This window comes from Cricetulus griseus, chromosome 2, assembly GCF_003668045.3.
Source record: "Cricetulus griseus strain 17A/GY chromosome 2, alternate assembly CriGri-PICRH-1.0, whole genome shotgun sequence".
Taxonomy (NCBI): domain Eukaryota; kingdom Metazoa; phylum Chordata; class Mammalia; order Rodentia; family Cricetidae; genus Cricetulus; species Cricetulus griseus.
In genome coordinates, this window is record NC_048595.1 from 263,475,094 (window position 1) to 263,496,721 (window position 21,628).

The 21,628-nt window shown below is 45.8% G+C and overlaps 1 pseudogene; it reads left to right on the forward strand.

Moving 5' to 3' along the window:
• The first annotated feature begins 13,745 nt into the window (after nucleotides 1-13,745).
• LOC113831920 lies at nucleotides 13,746-13,996 on the forward strand (annotated as a pseudogene).
• The last annotated feature ends 7,632 nt before the right edge of the window (nucleotides 13,997-21,628 follow it).

Here is a 21,628-nt window from a genome sequence, read left to right on the forward strand (position 1 = left end):
CTATGTCCACATTCCCTGAACGGGGTTTTCTGAGGCACATATTTCCCATTGCATTGTTCCATTACTCCTCCCTTTAATCCTAGCATTTAATAACATAGCCCAGGCCCTCATCCTTTGCCTCAATTACTTATGTGAAAGGTTGCTCCTGGGGTGGGGGAAACCATGGACCATATATCCCTTTGAATCATGAGTTTCCAGTTGAGGTTTGGAAGTCTTGAGTGGCCTGTTATCTGTAAGCATCTGTCCACCTAACAGTAAATGCAGGACTACTGTGTAGAGTGAGGCACGTTCACCAAAGAAAGAGCAAGACTGGACTGCTGCTCCACAGTGAGGTCTGGGAGGGATGGACGGTAAGATGTGAAGAGCTCCCCCCTCTGGTACAGCAGAGAGCAGGCATTCCATGGCACACTGAGCAGGCTTAGGACACAGAATTTGCAAATTCTGACCTATGACAAAGGTTTCCATGCGAGTTAACCCATATACATGTACCTAACTGTTAGTGTTCTTGTTTTTCTGATAAAATATGAAATGACTGCGTCTTAGGGAAGACTGTTTATTTCGGCTCACAGATTGAGGGTATAGTTCATCTCTGTGGTGGAGGTGTCATGGCAGCAGGAGTGCGAGGAAGCAGGATACACTGAATCCAGAGTCAGGAAGGAGAGAGGAAGTGCTCGGGTCACGTTCTCATTTTTATTGTATCCAGCACCCCAGCCCGTGGAATAATGTTATTTGTAGTTACAGGGAATTTCCACCCCAGTGGCCGTGTCTAGGAACTCCCTCACAGACATGAGCAGAGGCTGTACAAGTGACTCTGGAATATGTCGAGTTCACAGTGTTAACGAAGTAGTATTCTCTTGGGTGTCTCTGCATCCGCAATTCCAGAACTCCCAACTGGTGACAATGGGAAGGAAATGTGAGAAGCTGAAATGGAAAAGTGGGAGACTTGTCCATGCCTCCTCTGGATCGTGTGCCTTTCGAGTACTGTGACATGTTATTAGCTTCTCAAAGTTAAGGAGATCAGGAAGTAACCAGGAGATATGTGGTCTTCCACAGACTTGCTCCACCCACCCCTCTTCCTCCCCTCCACCCTCCCAAAAAGCCAGTCTCCCCACAAAGTTTTGGGGGAGTATGTGGCTCAGGCCCACCCTCATTCTGGAAGTCTAAGAAGCACACACCTGGGTGTTTTCAACAAAAACAACAAACGTCTCCAGTTGACTAAGGCACAGCAGCTCGGCCTACACTCTAAACGCACACAATTACCCCATCAGTTCCCACTTTACATAGCCAGTGCACGGCTCTGAACTCCAGTGGCTTCAGTGTGCTGTGGACCCATACAACCTTGTAAAGCGTTTGGGGGTGGGGAGCTGGAGAGTGGGGTCAGCAGACACCAGCATCTAGTGCTCTTTCAGAGTTTGGTTCCCAGCACTCAGGTCAGATGGTTCACAACCACTCATAGCTCTAACTCCAGGAGGTCTGAGGCCTTTGGCCTATTGGACCCTCACTGTTCTGCACATATATACACATACATACAACTTACAAGCAAAGTCTTTTTAAGAGACTCAGGTGATCTCAGGGTGCATGAGTGAAGACTGCCTAAAAGCCTTTAACTTTAGTCTGTAGACTGTGGTGGAGAGCTTGATCTTAGGTGCTTTGAGTTTAGCTTCAGCTTGTGCAGGCTCAGCCGCCAGTGGACTTGTGGGGAAAGTTCCTGTAAAGAAGAACCCGAACCCCACAATGGCGTTTAGTAGCATCCTTATGAAAGCCAGGTTCCATTCTGTATCCAAGTTCCAAAGAAAATTTCAGGTTTTTTTAAAAAGACAGCCTAAGCCTGTCTTTAAGTGGTATAAATCTAATGCAGGTCCAAAGGCTTACTACTGGGGGATGCCCACCCCTGAGAGTTCACTTGTTGGAGCAGACATTATTAAGTAGTCCTGAGAATCCACATTGCTCCTGTGACTCAATTGCAGAGTCACGTTGGGCAAATCACTCGCTCACACCTTCTTGGCTGTATCTTTCCCCTGTGCGGAGAGAAGGTACTCTGTGGGTCTGTGGGAGGCTCTCCCACCCATGGTTTGCTAAGAGCCCTCCCACCCTCTTATGATCAGCAGGTAGACTGCCAGGATTTGCTTCAACTCTGCAGCTCACCTGTTCTGTGAGTCCCCTTAGACAAGTTTTTCAGCATCTCTATGCTTTAGTTGCTTCATCTGAATAATTAGAGTAACAGTGGGCCCTATTTTGTCATAATATTATAAGGATCTAGTGAGAAGCACATAAACTACATAAGGCCTCAGAGTTCATGGTGGCCACTGTGACTGGTTGCTCCTCTGTGTGGGTCACAAGACACCACAGAGATGATACAGGCTGTCCAGCTCCATCCTCTGGCATTGAACTGTGGCTAGAGAGGTTAAGCGGTTTATGAGGTCATGCTTTGTGTGTTTGGGACTAGAAGGTTACATTCTGTCCTGGCCATGCTGCTCAGCCACCTAGACTCCATCTGGCAAATGTGCACACATTGTTAATGCTCATGAGCTCTCACCATAGTTGTTAAAATGCTGTGATGCTGTGGAGAGTATCTGCTCCCACAACTGCATGGGGAATCCCTCTAGGACACTCCTGCACGGGGGGGGGGGGGGGGGGGATAACCAGGAAGCAGTGAGCCTACAGGACACAGTTGGTAGCAACTGTTCACCTGTATGCTCCCAGGAAAGGAGTGGAGAGGGGAAGCCTCCCCCAGTCCTCCAGTGCCCCCAATGAAAAGTCCATCTGATAGAGCAGAAACATGTTGTCCTTATTTACCCTCCTCTTAGCCAACATTCTGAAACCTCTTGTAGCAGAAGCATGAGATACAGGGCCATGTGCTGACTCTAAATGTTTCCAATTTTCTACCTGATTTTTTAAAAGATCATTTAGTAAAAACCACTGAAAGAGGACATAGCCAACATGTTACACAAATGTAACTTGTTTTTTCTGTTATTCAGTATTTACAAATATTTACTTACCACAGGCCAGGTACCAGGTATTATAGCATTCTGTGTCTTTGGGGAAAGAAGACCACTGGGGGGAAAATCCATTTTTAGGAACCTCACATTTATCTGAGGAAGACAGATGGCCTATGATATGATCCAAGTGGTCAGTGCAGCAAAGGTTGGAGTGGGATGGGTACATTGTTAAAATAAGAGGAAGAGGCCGGGCGTTGGTGGCACACGCCTTTAATCCCAGCACTCGGGAGGCAGGGGCAGGAGGATCTCTGTGAGTTTGAGGCCAGCCTGGTCTCCAGAGCGAGTTCCAGGATAGGCTCCAAAGCTACACAGAGAAACCCTGTCAGAAAAAAAAAAAAAAAAAAAAAAAAAAAAAAAAAAAAAAAAAAAAAAAAAAAAAAAAAAAAGAGGAAGAGAACAGAAACCTGGGCAGAGGGAATGAGCCATTCCAATGTGCAGTTCAAAACAGAAAACCAATTTCCAGAGCAGACTGAGGACTGAGAGGGGCAGGAGTGGGGCAGACAGGAGCATCTGATCATGCTGAACTCAGAAGGGGGGGCACTGACTTTCTTCTTGGTGTGGCACGGAGGTGGGAGTTGAGCACAGTAGTGATAGGATGTGGTGTGTGTGTTGTTAAAGATTCTGGCTGCCTCGTGGAGGAGAAACTGCAAGAAAGGGAGGGCAAAGGCTGGAAACCGAGACTACTAGAGCTAACAGGAGAGATGGCAAGCAGGGACCCGGGGCAGGAGAGAAGAGGGGCTTCGGGGGCTCATATCCAGTGTGCACTTGGATTGCAGAATCGCTCATTCACTAAGAGAAGACAGGCACGTGGTGCCTGTGCTTTCTGTTAGACCTCTGTGCGGCTGGGTCGCTCACTCCAAGAGTTGCAGATATAAATAGAGGCACGCTCAGCACACAGGTATAGACCCACGGCATTAATGAGATGCAGTGGGGAGCAGGGGCAGATGGAGGAGAAGTGTCTTGTAGACTTTGCCCACGTAGAGCTGGGGAGAGTGGAGTCGCACCAGACGCTCAGTTGAAGAGAAGGCAGGTCTACTGCCAAGTGGAGGGGGTGCATTAAGACGGGGTGGAGACTGAATGGCAGGGTTAGGAGACTGGGCTGCACCTCATTTGGGGTCCTGCACAAGATGCCGCATGCCACGCGGTGTAGGACACTTGCCTGCTGCCTACTCCTGGGACCTGAATGCTGAAGGCTCACCTGGCATGGGAGCCTTTGTCCAACCATATTTGAGAAGGTGTTTGCTCCAGACTAACAATAACATGAAGGTTTTGATGAGACATATGAGCTCACCCTATGGGACCAAAGATCTATGACTTGCTAACAATTCATTTTAATTTTTAAAAAATGGCACAACTACAGAATCTGTTCATGGTAGAGTTCAGTGTTAATTGCAGCCTCCTTGCTGAGGGACTGGTGAGGGCTTATCCAGAAGCCTGGAGGGAAATCCTGGCCCTGACTGGTCCTGGTGGTTGTCCTGGCTCTTTGTACACTGATCCTTATCTGGGTCCCATGCCAGGTTATATTGGAATGGCTGCAGCTGGGCTATTGTGGAAATCTCATTCTCTTTGTGTGGGTGTAAAATCCACTCTTTATGCTTGGACTTCCTCGGCTGCCCTATTCTTGCTCGCAGCTTGCTCCTTCTCAGACCCGCGCAGCACAGGAGTTACAGGAGGCTTGCTCTGCTTCATGTGCCCTCTTGTGTGCTGGCCCACTGCCTCTCTTGAATGGCTTCTCTCTTCCTGCCATGTGACAGTGGGAAGATTTCAGGGCCTACCTGATTTTTGGCAGGGAAAGAACAACTTCTAAAGCAAGTTGCTATAGTTACCGAATCTCCCCCATAGCACAGCAGTCACTGACTCTAGGTTTTAGAAGAGATTCTCCTCAGTTTTTTTTTTTTTTTTAATCACTTCATGCCCACTTCCGCGTGGGTTACACAGAGAATGAGGAACACAGGGACTCTATTATGGGAGCACATGCACACACCCACAGAGTCATACGTGCACATTTCAAGTTTGACATGCCTGAAATCACAGATGTCTTTCAAGTAGGATTTCTTCCCCAGGACCACTTCAGGAGATTTGCTGCCGTGACAGCAAGTGTATAGAGAATTGTCCATCCACTTCAGGCAAGTGTTTGTCGATATTTCTGGACACAAATTAGGTACATGGAAAATTCCCCTGACTCTTTTAAGTAATTACCTGTTGTTCTATCTCTAGGGGGAAAAAATAGAAGTTGATTGTAGTCAGCTGGGAACATTTCTGAAAGTTAATGTTTCAAATCAGCCCCATTTGTTGAAGTTTGCTATTGTTTGTGTGTGACTGTAATGACTACAAATGGGGACATTTGGAGCCTAATTTGAGTTCCTGTCTTATCCGACAAGCACAAACGTTCTAAACAGAAACTCCGAAGGTAATAAATGCAGTGGGTGGTATGCATATGACATTACGTTGCCTCTCTCACAGAAACACACAAGCTGGGACTGTAGTTAGTCTAATGTGTGGGTGTGGGCCGGTACCTACCTTCCCTCTCATCCTTGCACAGCCTCCTGATCCAGCCACGCCCCTCTGAGCTGGCCGGGTTGGAGGCCTAGCTTTGCTTTTCTCTCAGTGCTGCGTTGGGACTGGTGGTGGTGGCAGCGCTGGCTCTTTGGCTCCCACCACTCAGGTACACTGATGAGGATTTCTTCTGTTTGAAGAAGCAAAGAAAGGAGCTTTCTCCTGGTGCCACCAGTGAAATGTACCAAGCCACTCTGGCCACAGGAAGAGCTTAGCTTCAGCTGCGCAGGCACGACCTTCTTCCACATGGCTGGGCTTCTGGGACTGATGGGCAGGTTTTTGCCAGCTGCTTCCACTGAGCATTGAACTTCTTAGCCAGCTTCAGACAGATCCAACCAAGCCAGGGCAGCCACCGGCAGGGGGCGAACATGGCCATCACTCCTCACTGTGGGTTACCCTTCTCCCCAGCCTGTCTACCTCTGTGGGCCTGGGCATTCCAGGTAGAAAAAGCTCTTGTTTGATTCTCCTCGAGGCAGCCCCTGCATGCCCTACATAAGCTCTTCACCAGGCTACTTGAAGCTACTTCACCCTCTGCTTCAGGGGACCCAGGGTGAGGCAGAGTCCAAAGCACTTCCAACTCTCAGAAGAGGTAGGGTGGGGGCTGACTGTTGTGAATTCTCTCTCTTGTCTGCTGGGCCCGGGACATGGTTCCTTTCTCCCTAGTTTGACCTGTCACCACCAGGTCTCTTCTCACAGATTGTTCTCAGAGACCCTGTGCTGTGCCACCTGGATGTCAACCTGAAGAAAATGTGCTTCTGTACCCTTTGTCTTGGATAGTTAAGGTGGGGGAACATATCTAGTTCCAGCCAGTTTATCACACAAATTATATCACTCAAGGAGGACCTCATAATTTTCCTTCTGAGTAGCTCCCAAGTCCCGGTGTTATGCTGTGTCCCTGGCTCCACTAGAGTCACACTCAGTGCCCTCTGCCAACTCCTCCTCCACCCAACCATGACTGGTGCATTAATCAGCTGCCCCCATCTGTCTCTGCCACTGTTCCATTCCTGTGAAGAATCACCCTGACCAAGGCAAATTTCCAAAGGAAAGCATTTAATTGGGTCTGGCTTACAGTTCAGAGGCTTAGTCCATTATCACCATGGCAGGAAGCATGGTGGCATGCTGGAGAAGGAGCCAAGAGTTCTACGTCAACTGTCAGGCAGCAGGAAGAGGGAGAGAGAGCCACTGGGTCTGGCTTCAGCTTCTGAAACCTCAAAGCCCACCCTAGTGACATACTTCCTCCAAGACCACACATCCTAATCCTTTCAAATAATGCCACTTCCTCTGAGCCTGTGGGGGCCATTTCAATTCAAACCACCATACCATCCCTCTTCTGGACTCCTGCTTTAACAGTTTCCTGGTGGCCTTGGCTATGCACTAAATTTCTAGTCCAATGTTCCTGTCACCAACAGCCAAGTGCCTCTAACTACACAGCATTTTAGAATGAGCACGCCTGATGTCCTTGGCACCCCTCAGGCTGCGTCTTCTTCTTTCTGAACAGCCAGGCATGATGTATCAGGCACTTTATCACTGTGACCAAATACCCAATAGAAGCAGTGTAAGAGAGGAGAGGCTTACTGTGGTTCCTGGCTCAGGGCAGTCCCCAGGAGAGAAGATATGGCCTGGGTATCAGGTCCTATCATTTGGCAGAAAGCTCATGGAAGTAAGGCCTGGTTGTAACCTTCAGAGGTGCCCCCAGAGACACCAATGCTAGTTAGACTGCTGTCTCAAAGGTTCCACAATCTTCCAAGACAGCTCCAACCCCTAGGGAGCAAGTGTTTAAAGTGGGATTGTGAGAGAGTTCACATTCAACTACAACAAGCCCAAGCCACTCATTTTCCTTCATAATTGTTTCCCTTGCAGCTCCACACCAAATCTGCTTCAAAGGCTGGGTAGTAGGGCCAAAGGATCAACATTTCACCCACTAATCATCCTCTGCCCACCCTATTCCCCTGAATTCCCCCAAATCCAATTCTGACATTTTGGTTGACCTCAGCCTTCTCCAGGGACTGCAGTGAGGCCACAGGGTCCCACTGCAATTTTGGGTCCCCAGCATGAAACAAATAATAAAGTCCGTGTACATGAGAATGTGATGGGTAGAGACCCAGTGAGTGGGGAGGGGGAACTTATTTTCATTTTCTTCCTTAGGTTTCTGCCACCCACAGCCCAGAGTTTTGCTGTGGGAGCAACAGCCCTCAGGGGGTGTGGGGTTTGATGGCAAATTGAGACCCCTGCTTCTGAATCAGACAGGCCAGGGCAGTCAGAACCACCCCTTATAGGAATCCCCCAGCACAGCTGCTTTCACTACTCCCAGGAAGTCTTTGAGCCTGGGGCAGTATAGGGAACCTGTAACCAGGCAGGCAAAGGCCTGGCTGAAGGGAGATGAAGACAGAAGCTTACAACCAGGTAGGCAAAGACCTGGCTGGAGAAAGATTAAAGGAAAGGAGCATAGGCGCACTATCTGACTATTGGAGATAAGAGAGAGATTGTGTGGCAAGGTGTGATTAGCAAGATTTAGCATGTTATTTAAGGGACCAGCTCAGAACTGGGAACTTTAGAGTATACCATGACTCTATGTCCTGGAGCTTTCCTCCCCTAACCTGAAAGAGCCATTTCATCAAGCTGAGAGCCCCTGGTCTGAAACTGGAAGTCCCTGGACTTCGGGCCCCCAGAAGACTCTACAGCCTGAATTCAAAGAAACACAAGTCCTGAGCCCGAACCTGCTGCCACTGCAGAAGAGGTACCTCATGCTGTGAGCCTAGTGTCTATGGTTCTTAGGATTGTTTGCTTATGCTTGTGTGTTACTTTGATATAAGTGTGAAGTAAAACTTATATACTCAAAACCAACTCGCTGAGTTTGTCATTCTTCCTGGGTTAAAACCTGGTAAGGGTTACCAGGGGCCTGAGGGGAAAGAAGTGAGAGGAGAGTTGGATGTGTTGAATTTAAGGCTCCCAGAGCAAAGTTACTGCCTGAGCTCTGACAGCAGGTGGCATTTTTTCCTTAAAAATGCACTGAGAACCCTGCCTTGAAACTAAAAGTTAGTACAGCCCTTTCTCTGATCTTTTCAGGAATGGGAAGTTGCATGTGATAGAAATTGAGGAACTATTGCAGGGGCAGCCATTCCTGGAGCCTTCCTGAGGGGCTCTCCTCCTCTGGACTCTTAAGAAGCATAGCCTCAGGGGAGAGAAAATGGCAGGCAGCCTGCGCCCTCTGTCCTGGCTTTGGACTGTTGGGGTGGCCTGGGACTTCCCATTCCCTTTTGGAAATTTTTGACATAAATTAGCCGTGGTAAAGCATGGTACAAAAGAGTCATGTGGTGTATGTGTATGCACTTGCGCGCGCACGTGTGTGTGTGTGTGTGTGTGTGTGTGTGTGTGTCTTGCACGCGAATGCATGGGTGGTATATAAGGTGTTGTAACTGTAGGCCTGATGCACATTACTGAAATTCTTCTGCATTCCTGTCTATGTGAGTGCAGGAATTGCTCAGAGCAAAAAGGATAGAAACTATTAGAGTTCACAGAGATCAGTAAACACCGTGTTTCCCAGTTGACCAAGTTGTTAAGTTCCCAGGGCCTCAGTGTCTATAAAGTAGAGGCTTCAGTGTCAGTCTCTGACCCATGTTAGGCCAGGTTCCAGGGAGGGGACAGAGGGGGACCTGAGACCAGCACCACAAGAGAAAGAGGGAATCAGAACTGGACAGGGAAGCTGCTGGGACAGACCAGCACCAGATCTTGGCAGAACTTATTGGGATCATAATGAAAGGCCTTTCAAGTTGTGTCACCTTGCTTCAACAGGACCAGGGACTTGACCTCATCCTCATGTACCAGCTCCCTGCTCCTAGATACTGTGGGGGAGAGGTCATGACCCTGAGGAGGCCTGGGCACCTTGGAAGCTCCCGCAGGGCTGTAGGAGGAGCCTTGTGATGTGACCTGTGTATACAAAAACAAGCCTTTACAAATCAAGAAGTCTGGGGAGATGGCTCCATGTGTAAGAGTGCTTTAAAAACAAAAAACAAAACATCAGGGGCATGAGTTCAAATGCCCTGTATCTACAAGAAAGCTAAATATAGCCATGTGTGCATGCAGCCCTAGCATTGTAGGGAACAGTGACGGGCAGATTCCAAGAGCTTGCTGGCCCACCAGCATAGCTGGAAAGTCAGCTCCAGGTGGAGTGAGAGACCCATGTCAAGGGAATCAGGCAAGAGAAATAAAGCAAGACACCTCTCTTCTTTCAGCCTCAGAAGCCCATGGACCCATAGGAGTGCATTTGAATGCATGATCATGCGCGCACGCGCACAAACACACACAGACAACAAACTATTTCATTGTGGCCAGCCTTATTCTTAAGTATCATTCTGTTGAGTCCTGAGCTCTCCTTATACTCCCTCTCCCATGGGAAGGGACAAAGCCTGAGGGCTTCAAACTCTTTTATATGGAGGCTGCTGAGTGGAGATCATTCCGGCCCAGAGCAGACAGAGGTAAGGTTTGGGCTGACAGAGGTGAGCTGGCCTTGACGTGTGAGACAGGAGGGGAGAAGGAAGTCCCCAGAAGCTGAGAGGATGGGGAGGGTATAGACTCCAGTGTGAGCCTCGCCCCACCCCCTTCAGTTTGTCCCATCAGCAGTGGTGTATGCACTTAGGAGAGGAAGACTGCACGGTGTGGAGTGTTGCTTTGCAAATCACAGTGGCACAAAGCAGCCATGACCACGTTGCAGAGTTGCCCAGAGGAGGCCAATAGAGACTGGCAAGCCCTTCTGTGGCTACTCCAGACTACAAACAACTCACTCTCCTGGGTGATCTGCAGGCTTCAGGGAAGGGAAAGCTTCCTCAGCACTGACACTGGGTTTTCCATTTGTAGGATATGTGGGGCCAAAGTGGTTCTCCTGATTCAGAGGAGTGGAAAAACAAACCAAATTTAATGGAGTAGCTTCCATTCCCACCTCACATACTTAGCAAATGTTCAGAATTCAGTGATCTGTACTTGTAGAAAAGTCATTATTGTCTCATTGTCTATCTCTAATCCCTTTGTCAAGGAGCTACACAACCGTGTGTATTAGGATTCTCTAGAGTCACAGAGAATACACACACACATATGAATGCATGTATATGAGAGAGGAGGGTTTATTAGAATGACTTACAGGCTGTAGTCCAACTAAGCCAACAATGGCTGGCTGTGAATGCAAAGTCCAAGAGTCTAGTAGTTGCTCAGTCCCACAAGGCTGGTGTCTCAGCCGGCCTTCTGTATACACTGGAATCCTGAAGAAGTAGACTCCAATACCAGTGAAGGAAGGTGCTAGCAAGGTGAGGGCAAGCAGGTAAAGAACAAAACCTTCATTTTTCCATGTCCTCAAAGGCTTCCAGCAGAAGGTGTGGTCCAGATGAAAGGTGTGTCTTCACACCTCAAGATCTGGATCAAAGGCATGTGTTTTTCCATCCCAAGATCTGGATCAGAGTGTGTCTTCCTGTCTCAAAGGTCCAGACAAAAGTAGGGTCACCTGCTTCAAATCAAGCAGAAAATCTCTCACAGGTATGCCCTCCATTTCTGTGTGGTATTTCATTCAAGGTGACAACCAAGAATAGCCTTCACACCTTGCAACCAGCTGAAAACTATTTTTAAGTTAAAAAAAAAAAAAAGCAAAGCCAAAAAGAAGCTGGAGATGGCGTGAGTTTTTTCTTTTTGGTAGTTTTGCTAATCAGTCATGAATATGTATTAATATTGGTGATGTTGGAAGTCCATAGCGATAGGAAAGTCTCTAAATGTACTAAGGTTGCTTTTTTGGCTTCTCGAGTTCCACTTTTGGCTAACTGTTCTTGGTAACTGAAGTATGTCAACCCAGGGCATGGTTTTGTGCTTACAAGCTCACCCTGAGAAAGGCTCAGTGCTTCACTGACATCATGAACACCCAGTGTAGTTGCTGGCTGGCTAATAAAGACTTTCTATTGGCTTAAATCCATGTCTGAGCAGTCTTCTCTGGTGAGTATTCCACAACACAAACAAAAGATGATCATCATTAAACCTGCACAATAGAAATAGCAGACAGCAGAGATATTACCTTAGACATATGTCCTATGGAACCCTTGAACTCTTTCAAGTACTGAAAGAACTGAGAGTTGACTAAGCAGGCAAAGGTTTTTGCCACCAAGCCTAGTGGCCTAAGCCTGGTCCCTGGCACCCATGTGGTAGAAGTAGGGAACCAACTTTTCCAAGTTGTTCTCTGACTTCCACGTTTGTGCCGTCCCACGTAGGCATGGGAACACACACATAATTCCAAAAAATTAACAAAAGAATTGGAGACAGAAATAGATAATCCTACATTACAATTAAACCTGTAGATTAAGTAAATGAGAGAATATTAAAAAACAAAATTAAAAAGCATTTCAAAAAAACAAATGATATGTGAAACATTAAAAATACCCTTCATGGGCTGCAGAGACGGCTCAGCAGTTAAAGGCTAGGCTCACAACCAAAATTAAAAATAACCTTCATTAGGTAGCCGGATAATAATAAATGCATTATTATAAATAGTAAACAACACTGCCAAACAATTCCTCATGTTTGGAAACAAAAATAGCGTACTACCAAATAACCTTTGAGTTGAGCTCATAAAGGGATTTAAGAAGTGCTCATTGGGGCACCAAGATAGAAAACTTTAAAAAATTTACAGATCTGAATTAATCTTCGGAAAGCATGAAATGTGAATAATGGATGGAAAGGAGTGACAGAGCAAACAAGAAAATAAAAATAATCAATTTCTATTGATCAAGACTCAATAAAATAGTGAAAAAAACAATTGACTGGCTTCTTGAAGTGTTGACAAGACAGTCTCTGAAAAGATTCATCAAGAAAAAACAAAACAAAAGTAACTTAAAATTCAGAATTGAAAGAGGGAAATAACTGTGACAGGGAGACTGGAGAGCATAGACGAACACAGATATTCGGTCACCTCCAGTGTGACAGTCAAGAAAAGCACAGAGTAATAGAAGTGTGGAATTTTAAGACCATACAGGAGAACACCTGAAAGCTTGGATCACACAGTGTATCGTCAACTTCCCATCGATATAACTAAGTGTCTGAGATAGCTGTAACAAGAATAGATTTACTGTGGCTCACAGTTTTCAAGGTGGTGATGGGCCCTGAGCAAATGAGCCCGTGAGAAGACAACACATTGGGTGTGATGGGAACGCATGAAGACAAATACTTGTGTCATAAGCAAGGGAGAAAAAATGGGGAAGAGAGAGCATGTGTACCTCTGTTCCATCAGAGAGCATCCTCCCCAGGCAACCACACTGGGAAGGTTGCACTCTGTCCCAACATCATGTCCCTGGTGACCAAGCCTTTAACTCACAGGGACAATCAACATCTAGACAATAGCAAGTAATACACACTCACATTAGTTTCAATTTACAACTTCTGGGTCCAATTTCTGTGAAATAAATTGAACAGGAAGGCAAACAACAAGCTTCCAAAATACCACAGGCTCAACCAGTCTTGTGGGTGAATTTTGCCATGCCCCAGATTGAAGTTATAAAAGTTGCTGTGGTTTGGATATATGATGTGTCCTTCCAAAATGCTCATATGTTGAAACCTTTGTCCCCAGCTGGTGACACATGACAGTGTCTAAGCTAATCAAAGGAACTATTAGAAAGTAGAGCCTGGGCGGAGAAAGTAGACCACTTTGCCTGTCCCCTTTCTGCCCCCTCCCTCTTCTTCTTGGCTGATTCGAGGTGCAGCCTCTACCAAATGCTCTGCCAACGTGGCACTGTGCCTCACCAGAGGCCGCAGAGAAAGACCCAAGCAGCCATGCAATAATTCCCCCTTCCTTTTACATTTTTCTCTCACGGTGACAAGAAAATTAGCAAACAAATTGTATCACAAAATAGAAAAATGAAAGCTATCGAATTCAATTTACGATATGGTATAATCTTGATTCCATAGACAGAAGATCTATGATAAACTCACTTCACTTATAAATATGGATACATAACAAGGGAATAAAATATTTGCTGAACACAACTGCTTATTTTGAAAATAATACATCAAAGTCAAGCAAGCCTTAGTTAGTCAAGGACTGAAAAGACAGATGGACATTGGATGAATGAAGGCCTCAATTAAGAGACTAAAGGACGCGCGTGTGGCGGGACCCGAGGCGAGGTTCTGCACACAGCGGCCTGTGGACCCCGTCGGGCTCTGGCCATGGAACTCAGCCTCTGCGAGAAGCTGAGGGGGGACCTGGAGGCAGAGTGTGTGGAAGTGGAGGACACAACTCTCAATCATTGCACGACCAGCTTCCGAGTCCTGGTGGTGTTGGCTAAATTCGAGGGAAAGCCACTGCTCCAGAGACACCGGCTGGTGAATGAGTGCTTAGCAGAAGGCTCCCGCACATCCACGCCTTTGAGCAGAAAACTCTGACCCCAGAGCAGTGAACCCGAGAGCGGCATAAATGAGGGGCCCAGGCCCGAACAGCCATTACATTGTAAATCAGGAGAGAGAGAGAGAGAGAGAGAGAGAGAGAGAGAGAGAGAGAGAGAGAGAGAGAGAGAGAGAGAGAGAGAGAGAGAGAGAGACTAAAGGACAATTTTGTAATTATCCCAGTCTTCACAAAAAAAAAAGAAGAAAAAAACACTAGAAAAGGAAAAATATGTTTAAAACACCGTATTTTTAAAAGCAAGCCCACCGGGCTACAGATAGGAGTTCTGGAAGTTTGTGAATCTTTTGGGCCAGAACCTTCCAGCAAATAAAGGATTGTCTGCAATGAGGAAGACTTAGATGCATCTTCTTGAGACAGAACTAGAAAAATGATGCTCCTTTCTCTGTCACTGCCTGGGTTTGGGGGTGCTGGACAATACAAGAAAAAGGGGGGAAAAGCTATGTGTAGCAATTGAAAAAGAAGAGTTGAATCATTCATAATTTTCAGAAGATGAACCCCTCTTTCTAGAGAAATCTACAGAATTCATAAATTGTTAGCAGGAATAAAACTTTAGCAATGCTCTAAGAGAAATATTAACCTATAAAATCAATGGTGTCTCTAAGACGGTAGTCGAAAGTAAAGCACTGTTCACAACAGAAACAAGAGTCAAAGCCATCTGAGCAAGACAGCACTGTTGAAAGCCAGGCTGGCAGGATGGCTCAGTGGGTAAAAGCACTTGGCACTGAGCCTGATAACTGAACTCTGGTCCCACACGGCAGAAGGAGAGAATCAACTTCTGAAAGTTGTTCTCTGCCCTCCACAATGTGCACATGACATACATGCTCCTGTCCAAGTAAATAAATAATAAATAGGAGAAAAAGCACATCGGTTAAAAATTGGACGATATTAGAATGACACAAATGGGAGATATACACTCCGTTATTAATATATGTATTTAGTATATAAGCTACAAACGATTCAAATCAAATGAAAACTTCACTTGCATTCTTGGAGGCACATTCCTGTAACAGTAATACAAGTAAACAAATGTTCATAATTAATTAACCTGAAAAACAAGAGTAAAGATAGCAAAGGGCCTCTTCAACTAGACATCGACACACTGTAAAGTAAGAATGGATCACTCAGTGTAGTCTTGAAGTAAACCCAGAACATTCTGCCTCATTGGAACATACAGGAAGACTTGGAGACAAGTCTTATACGTGGAAAAAATAAAGGATAGAGAGGATGCTACAAATTAGCAGGGCATCAAAAAACACCTTGAATAAAGCAAAGAGACTAAAGGGCTGGGGAAAATAGAATATCTAAACTGTCTGGAATTGGTGTTCAGAATATACAAGGATCTTCTGTAAGATAAAGAAATAAATAAATAAGTTCCGATAGAAAAAAATTGCTAATGGGTGGGGACAGGAGAGTCAGCCACCTCAGAAACTAATTACATAACACTGTGAAATAAATTATGAGGAGACGCTTAGAGTAATTAGTAATCAAACAATGCAAATGAAAATATGAGATACTAATTTATACTAATTAGCCTGGCAAAAACATGAAGTTGGATGACGCCAGGTGTTTGCAAGGCTATAGGAAGCAGTATTCGCAGGGAACGAGCACTGGCTCAGGCTTTGAAGAGGGCAATCGGCCCTGTGTTGAAGAATAGAGTGAGCACATCATCTTGACCTGTCACTCCTTCCCTGTGTGCTTTTCCCAAAGAAACTCTCACCAGCTCCACACTGAGACTGCTCATTGTGGTGTTGTTTATGGTGGAGGTGGGAGAACTTGGCACCACTACCAAGTGTAGCAAGAGGTAAGGTACCATGGGGTGCAGCATGGGGTGTCTTGCAGCTGTTATACCCAGCTAGAGTACCATGAGATACCAGCTTGGATAGATTTTGAATACTGCTCATAAATAAAGTGCCAGTAAGTAAAACAGCATACACTTTAGGAACGAAGCAAAAACACGCACAGTCTGAAGTTATATATAATAAATGTATGTTAAGTCAAGATATCAGTTAAAAATACATTTAATTGGTGCTTAGGAGATGTGTCAATGGTTAAAGTGTTTATAAGCTGTATAAAAACTAGAACTAGAATTCAGATTCCAGAAACTCAGTAAGTGCTGGTTGGATGTAGTGGTCTGCCTACAACTCTAGACTCAGAAGGTAGAGACAGGGCTATCCCCAAAGCAAACTGGCTAACAAAACTAGCCATATCCTTGAGCTCTGGGCTTGATTAAGAAATTGACAATGAACAAGATAATGAGCAGTTGGAGACTATTCCTGACATCAGCCTTGGGCATATATACATGCAAGCACACACATGTGCACAGGCACCCACTTACACTCATGCACATGCTAAAACATGAACACACACACACACACACACACACACACACACACACACACACACACTATACAGATGTGAAAAATTGAAAAACAAAATGCACTTGATGTCATCACCTCCTGACTTCATAGTTAGTAGCAGTGCACTGTGGGTTCCAGCTGTTTGGCTTCCTGAGCACAGGTGATTGGCAGCTGAGGCTGGTTCCTGCTGCTGCTGCTGCAAGAGGCAATATTTCTATCACTAGTCCAGGAAAGAAGTTAAAAATCGAGTTACATTTCTATTGAATTGAACATTATAAATTCGATCATAATCAGTTGAGACCGTCTATACCGGAGGGGGATCAGAATCCTTGTGACAGTAATGAGGGAACACAAGGAGACGTTGGGGGCTAGGGAGATGCAGTTTTTAAATGATGGGTAGAGTGTGGAGCTCGTTAGCAGTTGAGTTGTGGTCTTTTAAATAACATTTTATTAACTATCTGAGAATTTCACACAGTGTATTTTGATCACGTCCTCCCCAGCTCTTCCCAGATCTGCTCTCACCTCCCTACCCTTTAAAAGAGCAACTCCGTGCCCTTTTAAAAGCCAACCAACCACAAACACTAATTCAAATGTGTGCTACCCAAATAATCACGAGTGTGTGGCCATCTGCTGGAGCATGGCCATCTTGCCAGGGGGTCACACCTTAAAGACAACTAATACCTCCTCCCAGTATCTGTCCAGGGCTAGCGGCTTCTCAGGTGGGGTGGGAGTCCGTGCCCTCCCAGTTGAGGTAGTTTTAACACAAGATTTAAAAAGTTTCAGCTTTACCATGTCAATTGGACTGAATTTGCATTGTGCTAAGGTTTTTGTTGTTGTTGTTGTTTTGTTTTAAAAACTGCCATTTTACAAATTGTCTTCAGGATGTCTCATCATGAAATAAAGTTTACAAGATGATTCTAAAATGGCAAAAACAGATTAATCAGTTTAATGTAAGAAAATAAGGTTTTTTGTTTTTTTGTTTTTTGTTTTTTAAACAGCAACATCTAAGTGGGAAAGGAATGAACATCAGTGATATGGTGACAGGCCAGCCCACACCAGTGCTCGGCCATTTAAAATACTGCCACCTGGGCCTTCTGTCTGAGCAGCATTATGCGTTTTGTGCTGAAAGCAAAGTTATTACCCTGTCTTGTCCCTGGAGGAGGCTGTCACTCTCTATGAATACTATTTGTGACTTCCATTTCCAGTCACTTCAGCTTTCTCTCCCCAGGAACAGTCTGGCCTCCCCTCCCCCATGTGCCTGCCTGGGCTGATGATTTCTGGGAGGCTTTTCTGTCTCTATGAATTCATTAATAAAATGCAAATTGCTTTTTGAAGGGAATTCTCCGGGAAGCAGATTTCAGATTAATTGGAAGTCGGCCAGCGGCTGGGCTGGGCCTCTGGGGAAGGGCGATGAAAGGCTCTCCCACCTCCTGAAGCCAGTGGCCCATGAAAGGTTTGAGCAAAGTATACAGTCTGCTGTAGGTGGTTCCTTCGCTGGGTCTGAACGACAGATTCCCATCTTTTCATGGCTTCCCTGGGCTCTGGCTTCTCTGCATCTCATTTTCCTGGACGTTAGATGAGGTCTGGGGAAGATGCCCGGGACTGTGGGTGGCATTGCAATTTATGCTTGCAGATGGATTCCACTGGAGGTTTGCTGCCCCCAGCTCCTGGCCCCAGCTGCACAGGTGTTTACTGGAATCTGCTTCTGCTCCCTGACCTCGCTTCTGGTCTCACGCTCCTGATTCTGAGTATAAAATGCTGGTTTGGCTCGTTGCCGGTAATCAGCCGAGACAGAGTAGACAGAGAAGACCTCCAAGTTTTTTTTTTTGTTGTTGTTGTTGTTGCTTTTTTGTTGTTGTTTGTTTGTTTGAGTGGGAGTAGAAAAAAGCCTGTATAATCTCTTTTGGAGATTACTGAAATAGTAAGTTTTGTGAATGACACTAAATTTTTTTCTTTTTTTTTACACGAGCTGTATGCTCAAGAGTGTGCCTGCAGAGGCCAGAGGAAGACTTCAGGTGTCTTTCTTTTTTATTTTTTAAATTTAATTCATTTATATTTTATGTATGACTGCTCTGCATGTATACCTGCAGGCCAGAAGAGGGCACCAGATCCCATTACAGATTGTTATCAGCCACCATGTGGTTTCTGGGAATTGAACTCAGGACCTCTGGAAGAGCAGCCAATGCTCTTAACCTCTGAGCCATCTCTCTAGCCCTCAGGCGTCTTTCTTTATCTATAATTTCTTATTATTTATTATTGTTGCTATTATTAATTATCATCATCACTGACAGGTCCTCTCCCTGAACATGAAATACTACATTTTGGCTAGGATGGAAGGCCAGAAAGCTCCTGAGATCCAGTTGTCTTCCCTGCCCACCTCCCACCCACCCCACCCTGTGCTGGGGTTGTTGATATGAAGAGAAAACCACAGCAGACTTTTATGAGTGTTGGAGATTTGAACTCAGGATCTTTTGCTTTCACACAGAACTCTCCTATTGAATAATCTCCCCAGCTCCTATGTAAAGCCTTTTATGCTTTGTATAAAAATGATAAAACATAGAATAGTATGTGATCCTTGCCTATAGTTCCAGCTACTCAAGAGGCTAAGAAGAGAAGATAGCTTGAGCCTAAGCTTAATGACAACATGGACAACACAATGAGACCATGTTTAGGAGAAAAAGAAGAGGAGGAGAAGGAGGAGGAGGAGGAGGAGGAGAGTGCATGAGTGTGTTTGAGTGTGAAAGACTCTCATCTCCCCACTGCAAATCATTAAACACTTCCCAGCACTCCCTAGTGCTGAGGGCACCAGAACAGCTTCACAGGTGTGGGAAGACAAGGGAGAAAGGTAGAGGAGACCTTCTTCGGGGAGAACCGGCTTCAGACTCCCAGATCATCACCCAGTAGCTTTAGCTGAGAAAAGAAGTGTGCAGGTGGCCAGTGAGGCTGCCATTCCCAGCTGTCCTCTGAACCAGCAGGCATGGAGAATGTCTCACCCAAGTGTTAGGACCTCTGGGAATGGATTAGTGAAATGAGAAGCACAGTTTAAAAGCAACTGGTACGTCTGATGGTAGTCATAGTATTGGATACTTCTGTTAATGTAATTTGGCACTGATTTAAATGTATAGTTTTACATTTGTAAGAAGCACCATCATGCCCTCCTTCATTCTCATTTTGCAGTAATTTGTAATTTTTATCACAATATTTAACTATGTAAAGGCGTGTTACATTTGTTTATTACTGCATTTGTTTAGCTATGTAAAGATGTGTTGCATCTGTTTCACCTTGCCTGCCAAAGGCACCTGATTGGTCTAATAAAAAGCTGAGCATCCAATAGATAGGCAGTAGAGGTATAGGTGGGGCTGGTGGGCAGAGAGAGTAAATAGCAGAAGGAATCTTGGCCTGGGAAATAAGAGGGAGGAGAGAATGAGGGACAAAGAGAGGGAGACGCTCAGGGCCAGCCAGCCAGCCACCAGGCCGCCAGACTAGAGGAGCAGTGAAAGCAGGACATACAGGGTGAAAGAAAGGTAAAAAGTCCCAAGGCAAAACATAGTTGAAGAGAAACGGTTAATTTAAGTTCAAAGAGCTAGCGGGACAAGCATAAGCTAAGGCCGAACATTCATAACTAATAATATGTCTCCATGTCATGATTTGGGAGCTGGTTGGCACCCAAAAGAAAGCCTGTTACAAGGGAGAGTCTTGTCTGACACCAATAGCCTATCAACCCCCTGGGTCATATAGGCAGGTGGCCAGGCGGTGTGGAGGAATCCATTCTGCTCCATGACAGCTAAAGGTGGACAGATACTTTGGATTTCAGGCTGCTGGTGCCTGAGACTCCTCCTGCTGGGCAGGTTCTCTGGCCCCAGCTCTGCCTGGGGATTCTGGGCTTCCAACTGGTTGGTGGCTGAGCACACCTGCTGTGCTTGAAAGGATGAGAAGGGAGCTGTTCTGATGAACACAGGGTGGGGTGACAAGCAGCCATATCCCCAGCTGTTATGCTCGCTTGATGTACTTTCCCATGGGCTCAATAAATTCTAAGTGTGTGGTCATGACGCCCTGCAGAGGGTGTCACAGGAAGTTCTTTCTATCACAACTCTCCTTAATTTATTTTTAAAAAATGTATACTCATTTATTTTAGTTTATATCTATGCATAAGGACAACTTGAGGAAGTCAGTTCTCCTCTACCATGTGGATTCCAGGGATTAAACTGTGCTTGGCGGCAAGCTTTACCCACCAAGCCATCTCACTGCTCTGTAGTAATTTTCACAGTAGGGCATCAGCCTTGCGATTTTGTGGTGTTTTGTTTTGTTTTGTTTTTTTTTGTGATGAATCCTCTCACACTGTAGCCCAGTCTGGCTTAGAACTCATAGCAATCCTCCTGCCTTAGTTTCCCAAGTGCTACTTTACAGGTATAAGCCAATATGCCCGGCTTAAGCATTGTAATTCTCAATGTTATACTTAGTTCAGAAAATCCTCTACTAATGCTTTGCCATTGGGTATTACTGAGACTGTAGAAGGGAGCTGGGGGCATCTCCCCTCACTACCGACAGAATTTTGTGTATTCTCACTGTTACTTCACAGCTTTGGGGAGTCAGACTTGAGGTTCAGAGCACAGTACATTTGATCCTACGTATATTTCATATGCCGGCACAGGGTCGTTAGTAATGGGGCCAGCCAGACCCAAGGGCTCTAACTATGTGTTCTACTGCAGGGTTACCCATCCTGTGGGCTGTGAACCACATGCATCCCAGAACAGCTACAAGAGAGGCCCAACACACTTGTAGAAGACAGTGTCATACCGAAGTGTTTGGTAGTGCACACCTTTAATGCCAGCACTCGGGAGGCAGAGGCAGTCGGATCTCTGTGAGTTCGAGGCCAGCCTGGTCCCCAGAGCGAGCGCCAGGATAGGCTCCAAAGCGACACAGAGAAACCCTGTCTCGAAAAGAAAAAAAAAAAAAAAAAAAAAAAAACCCTGCTGGGGACAGCTGGTGTTGTCTGTTTGCAGAGGGGCTTGGTATCCTATCAATTTCTGTTTGACAATCTGACTGCTGCTGGGCTGTGATCTCCAGGCACAGTTCACAGGCGTGCTGAGAAGTTACTCACCGTTCTTCACTGGTTACACTTTGCAAGGATAATCTACGATTCTGTTTCATCATTCTTAGAGGGAAAGAACCTGGGCATCCTGAGTCCCTCTTGTGGACATGGGCTGTGTAGCATGTTACACTCATATTGGGGAGGCCAGTGGGGAGCTGAATCCCTTAATCAAAAAGCCCCAAACATCAAATACCCCAAT